Raw genomic sequence first — 11065 nt, 5'->3', positions numbered from 1 at the left:
AGTTGTTCCTCCCGGAGAATGCGCTCTCCCTTGAAAACTTAGATCTCAGTAGTAGAGCAAAAAACCGAGTAAACCCGAAATCAAACTGAAACCGGTAAAAACCGAGCTAATAACCGAGCGTACTTTTTGTTATATATGAAGATTCCTGAGATACAGAATCTCCTCCTTCGGTTTCGCTGTCTTACAGCTGCATAAGGTACAATTATTATTGTTGTCTGCTTTATAATCATACATACGTTTGATTTATGTTGAAATACTTGTTATTAGTTTATCTCTCTCAGGCTATATTTGTTTCATCATAACTTATTATTTACAATTGCATCCCATGCCTTATACCATAAACCCTAGTAAAAAGCCAAAAAATAGAAGCTGGGTTTGTGAAAGTCTAGACCGGGACTGGACTTAAAACCCTACCTGGGTCTTATATTCAATGGATTGGGAAAAGTTTAGATAAAGTTTGAATACTTAGAAAGCCAAAGTGATTTCAGGATTTAAAAACCCTAGGTAAAGCCGATTTTTTTTTTAAAAGCTAAAATGCCCGGATTATTGAAAGACTATATTGCAAGGCCTGACACCTGTTTGCAAATAAGCCCAACAATTTCAAGACCTGAAACAAAGCCGGACGCTCTTTTTATGCACTAGCACTATCCATGATCTGGTCTCAAACTTATATTATTTGAATTATTTTTATTTTTTGAATTATTTTCACTGATTAGTTTGACATTTTAGGTTATTAAGGATTTTAAGAATTAGACGATGAGTGTGAGATTACACACATTTCGGAATCGGTGTCCCCTTGGACCATAAAAAGGCTTTTTAAGCTAATATGCTCTAAAGCAGGGCTTAATAAAACAAGAGTTGCTTACTATTAGTTACCCCGGGTCTTCATTTTGCTTCGAGTACCTGTGTCGGACACTAGACACTCAGAGATGGGTATGGACCCATGGACACTTATTTTAGGTCAAAAACATGTAAATTTTTAGAATATTTCCGAGTCCGACACTTGGATACGAACACGTGTCCGACACCCATACCCAAGTCCGGGTAACATAGCTTCTGGGAGAAACTCTAATTCATAGCTTTTGCAACAAAAAAAAACTTACCGAACTTATGAGTTGCTTTTCCGACTGTTTATAGCTTCTTCTGTCAGCATTTATCGGCGAAGCAGGTTAGGAAACAATGCCAAACTGGCCCTAAATTATCTTCCAAAAGTAGCCAGAATTAAAATAGTCGTTAATCCTTGACAAAGAAATGGCCGGGGGCTAAGTTTGTGTGGATTACTATAATCCCTAAACTATCTATTAGCTGTACTTTCTTCATTAATATTTGTTTATCCCTTAAAAGGATACCTTGAACAGTTTTTGTTCAAATTTTAGTTCATATTAAGAAATAAAGTATTAAAATGGTATCACCATTTCATTAGGTATTTTAATATCAAGATTAAAATACAGGATTGATAAATTATGGTCTATGGTGTTACTAAAGGGTAAAGTACAGTAGAATATGTGATTGAAATAAGCTAATATTTAGGGGATTCTAATCCGATGAATGAACATCACATTGAAGTTTCAGTATCTTTTCATGAAATTTGTATTAAGGTGAGGGCTACGTATTAGTATTAAGACGATATTGTAATTTTGGAGTTGTCATTTGCACAAAATATAGACGATTTAGTTTTAGCTAAATTTCCAAAATTTGAAAATCTAAATTTGATACTTTACAACAAAATAAAATCTAAATTTGATTCCGAGATATTTACTACATATTATTAAAATTAGTCTCTGTTATATGTATATAATTGATAATTTGTGTTGCATATACAGACTAGGTGGTACAGGGTCTAGTAGGGATTGATTCCCGTTCTTTGGATGGCATATAATCGTCTCTGCATTCAGTGTGATCCTAAGGTCGTTTCTTCACTCTTATTATTTCCTACAAGCTCAGATTTTGTTACTTCTACTTATCTTCACTATCTGTTGTATTCGTATGGCATTTCCCTTACATTGAAGTGAAGGTCATTACTGGTTATTTGGGACTTGGGAATATTTGTTGTGATTATAAAGTGAAAGTGTGAATATAATTAAGAGGTAAAAGAAATTGGATACAGGAGAGAATAATATGAAGTGTAATTAAAAAGTTTGCAGAACTTATAGAGGACACAAGTGGGAGAATGGATTCTTTAAAGTTGTTTAATGTAATGGAAGAATGGATATCATACAACAATGTAACAAACATGGCCTAAATTTCTTTTATCAAATCCTGACTTGTAGCTTTATTATCCCTACCACACCAAACAAAATTACTTTGGCATACTGTTATGCACCGCTGCCTTGCTCGATTTTTCTGTCGCTATTTGATCCTCATGCTAGTGAACCTAAAACTTTGTTTCAGTCGGAATTTATTAATTAGCCAAAAAGGACAGTACAATGTTGTCTTCAATTTTAAGGAGTCCTAGCTAAAAAGGTAATGCTTTATTCAAATTGTCCCAATAGCTTTATCGATCAATGGTACTCCTGTAAGAATCATGGTCCGTAGTACAGTATGGTTTCAATGCTTAAAATGCAGTTTCTATTGATTGTATGTGGTTACAACATGGTATTTGGTCACTTATAGTTTTTCTGCTAATCCCTAGGAGTAACTGTAAGTTCTGATTTTCAACTTCTCATGGTAAGAAGTTATTTACCTGTCTGCATAGGTTTAAGTTTTATAAATGCCTCTGGTTGTTATAGGTAGGGTAGTATCTACTATCTGTTATTACTTTTGTTGGTCAGATTTAGCAACAGAAGAGCAAAAAACTTTTGTTGGTACCAAATACAGTTAGTTTACTTGACTATATTCTGTTGTGGAATTCAAATGACAAAAGAAAACATAATGATTGGAATATACTTTGAAGACTAAATAACTTAAAAGTGATGACTTTTAAAAAAGGGGCATTCCGAGAATCGAACTCGGGACCTCTTGCACCCAAAGCAAGAATCATACCACTAGACCAAATGCCCAGTTGTTGGAATATTTTGGTATTTTATTAGTTGACTATAGATCCTCCTAATAAAAGTGTGCTGCATTGCATTGCTGAGCATCAAGTATGAATATTGTCATGCTTACTGGACTTTCAGTACTCACTCCATTTAAAAATGTGATATACATTTTAATATAGGTGTATTGTTTAGGAGAAGTCAAAATTCATGGCGGATGTTCAATATCTTGTGTTAGTTGTTATAACAGTATTTTTAGGAAGTTTTTTATCAACTCGATCTAGTAGTGAAACAACAAATAGTGGAAAGATCGGGAGGGCTTAGCCTAGAGGATACTCTCTCTCTCCATAAATATTAAAATTTATGCAATTGAGTATAAACAAGAACAAACAGAGAAAGTTTGTTAGAATGTACCATGTGCTACTACTTGATTTTTAAGAACATACATACATTATATAAAGATTTTAGACTTAAAGAATCCTCACTGTCAGTGCGGCTTACATTTGTCTAATCCATGATTAGATTTATGTTCGATCACTGTCTATAGTGGCGTTACTTTTACTTTGTTGATATATCTCTTAGGCTATGTTTCAAGCATTAATTTATGGAATACGACAATTGTGCTTTAATCTATAATATAAGTAATGGCTATATTATCTCATAATCAACCCTCTTAAGGTTTTAACAGCTTATTTTCACATTTTACCTTAAGTGAGAGGTTTACAAATTGGGTGGAGTGAGTGAGATTGTGTAGTACCTCGCATAAAATAATGAAAATTTTAGATATAATCATTTAAAGGACTAAATAGTTAAACTTAATAGAGAAATAGTCTTAGAGAGCTTAGTTATCTTCTAATGGATATGCATTAAGTGAGGGTTATGAATTTGTATTAGTGCTGATATTTTAAATTTTTTAAAGTCACCCTGCACAAAATGTATGAGTTGATTTTACCTAAATTTAAAGTTTACTAAAAATTTAAGTTTAATGCAAAGATTTTTACTACATATTTATATTTTGTAGTTTTGAAATTAGTCTCATATTATATAATATTTGTCATTTTTGAAATTTGTGCAAACTTCATGAAGTTTCTAGAATAGTTGGGAAGTCAAGTATATTAGAAAGTTCTTGAAGACTCTGCATTTAATATCTATACATGGAATTTGAGTAGGCTCATGATAATCTAGAATATTCTATTACTACTATAAATTGTACAGTACAGATTTGTATTAGATAAGAACTCATAAATCAGATTATATTCAAAGTTAATTCCATTGTTCTCTCCGGTGTTAAACAACAGTGTGTGTTTGTTTTTTGTGCAATTTTTGCCTAGTTTATTAAGTCTGATCTTGGGCCTGTAGTTAGTGGTTCTAGCTACAGTTAGAAGAGTGTTCATTAATTCTCTCAACTTGGTATCAGAGCTGTGTATCAGCTGTTATGCTCAGTAAAGTCTGCTCGCAAAAGGAAAGCAGAATATTGTTTTTTTGGCAGAAATTCTGTTATTGTTGCTGGTATTTGTATTCTAGGAGATGGATATGAATGGTGAAGCACTGAATCAGTTTGGTATGGAGATGCTAACTAACAACAATTATCAGTACTAGAGGATGTGCATGAAGGCATATCTCCAAGGATTGGATCTTTGGGATATCGTCGATGGAGGTGATACAGAATTCCTCAGGACACCCCTGAAAATTCAGAAGTACGAAGGAAATGGAAGATTAAGTGCGGGAAAGCCTTGTTTTCTAGAACCACTAACTACATGCCCAAGATTAGACTTAATGAACTAGGAAGAAATTGCACAAAAAACACACACACTGTTGTTTAACACATGAGAGAACAAGGGAATTATATCTGAATATAATCTGATTTCTGATTTCTAATCTCATAAAAATCTAGGGAACATGACAATTGCTGAGTACTTTCATAAAGTAAAGAGCTTATGTGCCGAAATTTCAGAATTAGATCCGGATGAGCCTATCAAGGAAGCACGGATGCGACGATATCTAATTCGTGGCATAAAGAAGGAGTACACCCCGTTCTTGACGTCCATTCAAGGAGGGGGAAATCAGCCCAACATCATTGAATTGGAGAATCTGCTAACCAATCAAGAAGCTTTGGCAATGCAGATGGCAAAAGCTTCAATTTCAGAAAATGACGATGCATTGTTTGTTGGAAGAAGGCGCTACAACAACTACAAGAATTGGAGAAACAATCCAAAAGGAGTAGCTGATTTGAAAAGGAGTTCTAGCAGCGAGGAGCAATGGAGACTCAAGGATTCAAATGAACGCAAAAGCTGGCCGGGAAAGAATTTTAGACAGAAGGAGATGAATACGGTGAACTCACAATACGAGGCAAGGAAGAAGATGATATGTAACAGGTGTGGCAAACCTGGACACATAAAGAGGTTTTGCAGATCAAGATTTGTAGAAGGAAATGCAAGCATTTCTCAAAATAAGGAGGAAAATTCTGCTGGAAGGGAAACATGCCTTTCAACCGAGATAAAAAATTTGGGGAACTTTGTACAAGAATCTGCACTAACTTCTATTGGCGGAGATACTAAGATGGTCTAGCAACTATAGACTATTTAAAAGATTGGATCATTGATTCAGGCTGCTCTCATCAATTAACAGGTAACAATTCCTTATTGTCATTACAAAAGGTATATACAGGAAACAAAGCAATTGTGACAACAGATAATTCTATTCATCCGATTGAAAAGGAAGGAAATGCCAAGGTGATGGCAGTGCAAGGACCTGTAAATCTGACCAGTGTATTTCATGTTCCTGGTATGACAAAAAATCTGATCTTTGTTTCTCAACTTACAAATTCTGGTCAGTATGTTTTATTTGGTCTAAACGATTTCAAAATTCTTGAAATTATCAAAAGTATTAATGCTGATACGGTGCTAAAAGGGAAGAGAGTTAAATCCTATGATGCTCAGACTCTTTTAGAAGGATTCGACACCAACACAAGTTTGAGAGTCCGATTCTTCGAACACGAAGGAGGAATGAAAGGTACAAGGACTACACTATTGGAGCTGATTATGATAAAATAACCGAATGTTTCTTTGCTGTCCCTTTTGATGAATCTGAACCATCAACATATGAAGATGCAAAAGGCAATCAGAACTGGGAAGCTGCTATGGAGGAAGAAATATCAGCACTTTATAAGAATGAGACATGGGATCTAGTTCCCAAACCTGAAGGAGTTAAACCAATTTCTTGCAAATGGGTTTACAAAGGCAAACATAAATCTGATGGAAGTATAGATCGATATAAAGCGAGGCTTGTAGCTCGTGGTTTCTCCCAAAAATACGGGTTGGACTATGAGGAAAGCAAAGATGACGTCCGTTCGAGCTACTTTATCTATGGCTGCCTCAAAAGGATGGAAACTTTGGCAACTAGATGTGAAAAACGCATTTCTTTACGGAGACATTGATAGAGAGATTTACATGGAGAAGCCTTCGGGATTTAAATCAAAGAATTTTCCAGGTTATGTTTGTCCGACTCAAGAAAGCTCTTTATGGATTTAAACAAGCACCACGGGCCTGGTTTGGAAAAATTGCTCAATACCTCTTATTTTGTGGATATGTTTCTTCAAGTGCCGATGCAAGCTTATTCATAAAGAAAGATTCCAAGGTGCACGTTCTTGTGTTATTATATGTCGATGACATGATAGTAACCGGTAACGATGAGCAAGAAATAAATAAATTGAAAGAAGAACTCGCTATTCGGTTTGAGATGAAAAACTTGGGAGAACTAAAGCACTTTCTTGGAATGGAGATATCAAGGTGCAAGGAAGGTATCCTTGTTTCTCAAGGTCAATATGCTAAAAAGATCCTTGAGAAATTCAAGATGATTAATTGCAGACCAGCACCTACTCCAATGGAGCAAAATATGAAGTTGAAAGTTAATATTGGGAAAGAGCTAAAAAAGGAAAAAACATATTGCACTTTGGTTGGAAGTTTGATTTATTTGACAATCACAAGGTCGGATATATCATTTCCAGTTGGAGTTATTAGTTAATTCATGCAAAAGCCAAGGAAGCCACATTTGGATGCAGCTAATAGGATACTTCGCTATCTTAAGCACAGAATGAATTATGGGCTGATGTATAAAGAAGGCGCGAAGATTTTACTTAGGGGATTCACCGATGCAGATTGGGCAGGTGATCTGTCATCAAGAAGATCTACTTCCGGCTATACTTTTGACTTAGGTTCAGCTACAATCTCATGGTGCAGCAAGAAGCAAGCTACTGTTGCATTATCAAGTACAGAGGCAGAATATAATGTTGCGACACTTGCTGCACAAGAGTGTGTATGGTTAACGAGACTGCTCAAGGACATTTCTCATTCTTAAATGGAAGCAGTGGAGCTATATTGTGATAATATGAGTTAGATTCGTCTAGTTTCAAATCCAGTATTTCACGCAAGGACTAAGCATATCGAAGTGCACTATCATTTCATACGGGAGAAAGTGTTGCAAGATGAAGGTTCTAGAATAGTTGGGAAGTCAATTATGCATCCATAGGTTCATGTATTAGAAAGTTCTTGAACACTCTGCATTTAATATCTATACATGGAATTTGAGTAGGCTCATGATAATCTAGAATATTCTATTGCTACTATAAATTGTATACTGCAGATTTTTATTAGATTAGAACTCAGAAATCAGTTTATATTCGAAAATAATTCTCTTGTTCTCTCATGTGTTAAACAACAGTGTGTGTGTGTTTTTTGTGCAATTTCTGCCTAGTTCATTAAGTCTGATCTTGGGCCTGTAGTTGGTGGTTCTAGCTACAATTAGGAGATCAGACTTAATGAACTAGGCAGAAATTGCACAAAAAACACATCTTCAATACTCTATCATTCTCCTCAACTCTCATCTTCTCTTCATAATTTATATAACTATTTCATGTTCTTACATTTATTTTCAAATGAATTCAACTGCATGTTGCCTTGGGTTAGTTGTGATTGAATAGAGGTGGATATGGAATCAAAATTACGAATAAAATTGGAGACGGGAGAAAGGGTTAAAAAATTACGACAGGGAACGCATGAAGTGTAGTATAAATATTGTTTAACTTGCTTAGACAACAGGTGGGAGAAGAAATGAACATTGGTTTGTCATACCGGAAGAAATGAAATTTAGTTAAAAATAATGGAATGGATGTTTTCCATAAATATAAACAACATAGCTTAAATCTACCTCTTGTTCTGTACTACTGCATTGCTCGTCTTTCCTGACTTGTCAGAGACTGCGGTATGTATGTTAATGGCCGTAGAAGTCATCAGCCTAAGTTATTTCTGAGTTCCCCAGTCTTTGCCCTTGTACATCTGATTCAGTGGAACTTTGGTACTGCAAGTCTTTTCCCCAGTCAATTGCTCGGAATGGTCAAGTTATTTAAATGGCCACAACCCTTTATTTCTGTAAATCGTTGAACTTCAAAAAACAGGGGGAACTTTGGGTACCGCAAGTCTTTTCCCCCAGTCAGTTGCTCAGAATGGTCAAGTTATTTAAATGACCATGGATCCCTTATTTCTGCAAACCATAATGGAATGGATGTTTTCCATAAATATAAACAACATAGCTTAAATCTACCTCTTGTTCTGTACTACTGCATTGCTCGTCTTTCCTGACTTGTCAGAGACTGCGGTATGTATGTTAATGGCCGTAGAAGTCATCAGCCTAAGTTATTTCTGAGTTCCCCAGTCTTTGCCCTTGTACATCTGATTCAGTGGAACTTTGGTACTGCAAGTCTTTTCCCCAGTCAATTGCTCGGAATGGTCAAGTTATTTAAATGGCCACAACCCTTTATTTCTGTAAATCGTTGAACTTCAAAAAACAGGGGGAACTTTGGGTACCGCAAGTCTTTTCCCCCAGTCAGTTGCTCAGAATGGTCAAGTTATTTAAATGACCATGGATCCCTTATTTCTGCAAACCATAACTTCAAAAAAAAGGGGGGCATTCCGAGAATCGAACTCGGGACCTCTTGCACCCAAAGCAAGAATCATACCACTAGACCAAATGCCCAGTAACAAAGTTTCTTGTTATCTGTTCCTACAAGATCTGTGTTTCTGCGAGTTCAATATGGTCTGTTCTGTTAAGGACCAATTTCAAATAACCAATGCTATGAAGTTATTATTTTCTGTTCTTACTTCTGAATGTTGGCGATGTGAGTTCAATTAGTTGAGCATGCTCGTGGCTTTATACCAAGTCACTGGAACAAATTCTCCAATTTTGGTCTAGTAAAAATAAAACTAGGATAATTACACCTCTTCTAAGAAAATACCAGATGGAATTAATTCTTATGATTTGACTAATTTTATGCTAATGAATGACTGAAGAATGCTTATTAAAAATACAGTGTACACCGGATTTATGTGTTAATGGAGAATCTATCCTTGTACAAATCCAACGGGTATGTTCTTTTCTTGAATCTTAGGTGTCAGTAATTCATGATGCATTCTTTTCTGTTAGATTTATTAATTAAAACATGAATAATTATTCAGACAAATTAGCTGAACAAGGGAGAAGTAGACAGAGTTTTATTGACAAATTAGCTCATGTATCACTCTAATTATGAAGATTCGTTGGCATATGTGCAGATTAGCTTCACTTTTTCTCTCTGCTAAAGGTATGGCCAACACCCTGAAGCAACCTGATTGGTGCAGTTGGGACAGGGCTAGTCATTATGACACATCCGTTTTCTTTTTCAAACACAATTAGTTGTTGCATGGAACATGACAGAAATTGCATGGGAAAGAAGCAAGAGCCTGGTGGGAAATGTGAAGGAGTAGCATGCGAGATCACTGAGCAGCACCTCGGCAAAAATATGGACATCCATTGGGTGCCTCCAACGAATGGAACCCTCAAAATTCATGGTGTGCATTTCGCAAACCCAATGCCTAATGGCAACACCTCTGGTGTGGGTGTTGTTTTGAGAAACCTCAGATGGAAATCTTGTAAACTGCATTGCAGGTACAATACCAAATCTGACTCCTTTAGCCTGCCAGTTATGGGAAATCCATGTAGGGTTGAGAGGTTTTGTTGAGAGGGCTAATTCTGTAATTCTTGAAACTGATAATATGGCGTATGGTACAATCCAATTTGCTCATTTGCACCAGCACCCTGAAGTTGAGGACCTGATTCAACAAATCCTTGTTAGGCTCAGAGACCCGAATTGGAACTGCAGTTTCAGATTTGTGTATTCGGCTAGAAACCGTGTCACAGAGTATGCATCGTTGATGGGAGGAGAACTTTTCTGCAGGTAATATATTTTCTTTGAGGCTATATGTCGTATTGGGGAGCTCATGGATCTGGACTTAGGTCTGGCCGTCTGGGTATAAATGATCCTCAATTTCTGGAAGCTCCTATGGTTGAGGAGGAAGCTGAAGTTTTTGGGAAATTATGGCCAATGGGGCTGGTAATGTTAGCAGATGCCTTCATGGAAAATGTTCGTATCAATGCTCCCTGGGTTGACAATGATGTGCCCCATATGCATGATGTTGTGCACGAAGAATACCTGGATGCAGATGACATATTCGACCTGTTCTGAAGTAGCAATTGAAGTGTTTGGCAGTGACGGGATTGCAGTTGGCTTGTCTTTGAGTTTTTTTTAGTTGGTTACCTTATCAGTCGAATTGTCATGAGTCTTTTCTTTTAGTTCTTTAAGTTAAGTTGGTTAGTCTCTTAGTTAAGTTGCATATCTTGTTGGTCTTGTCTTTCTGTTTTCGTTCAAGTGTTTGTACTTGTCCTCCTGCAGTCCTGTTACAATTGGAGGACCCTTATCTATCTATGAATTAAGGCTTTCCACAAAAGTTTTACTCCACACTTGATGAGGTGCTGCTCTGGCCTTGACTTGTAGAAATAAATTGTATGCATATTGTAATTCATACTTATTGGTGGCTGAATTTTCATCTTCTTTCCCAATGTATAGCCATAAATATATGATCAATCGAAATGTGATTCAAAGTTATATCTATATCCAGTTATCTTGTTTTTTACTATCGGATTGGAAATCTCTTTACAGAGAGAAGAATTCAAGAACGAGATCAAACTCGCTAATCAAGTTTCCTGAATAAACAGTAAAG

At 36.1% G+C, this 11065-nt stretch overlaps 1 long non-coding RNA gene and 2 other non-coding genes across 3 annotated transcripts; 1 reads left to right on the top strand and 2 right to left on the bottom strand.

The window, feature by feature from the left end:
• On the top strand, positions 1–10896 carry LOC141668442 (uncharacterized). The gene is made up of 3 exons (XR_012553065.1): positions 1–196; positions 1824–1907; positions 9581–10896. It is a non-coding gene; the product is annotated as an uncharacterized LOC141668442 (long non-coding RNA).
• On the bottom strand, positions 2928–2999 carry TRNAP-UGG (transfer RNA proline (anticodon UGG)). The gene has a single exon. It is a non-coding gene; the product is annotated as a tRNA-Pro (tRNA).
• Positions 8934–9005, bottom strand: TRNAP-UGG (transfer RNA proline (anticodon UGG)). Its single transcript has one exon. It is a non-coding gene; the product is annotated as a tRNA-Pro (tRNA).
• Positions 10897–11065: the final 169 nt, after the last annotated feature.

The sequence above is a fragment of the Apium graveolens genome, chromosome 6, assembly GCF_009905375.1.
Source record: "Apium graveolens cultivar Ventura chromosome 6, ASM990537v1, whole genome shotgun sequence".
Classification (NCBI taxonomy): domain Eukaryota; kingdom Viridiplantae; phylum Streptophyta; class Magnoliopsida; order Apiales; family Apiaceae; genus Apium; species Apium graveolens.
The sequence above is the reverse complement of the archived record's forward strand: the minus strand, read 5'-3'. Positions and strand labels throughout refer to the sequence as shown.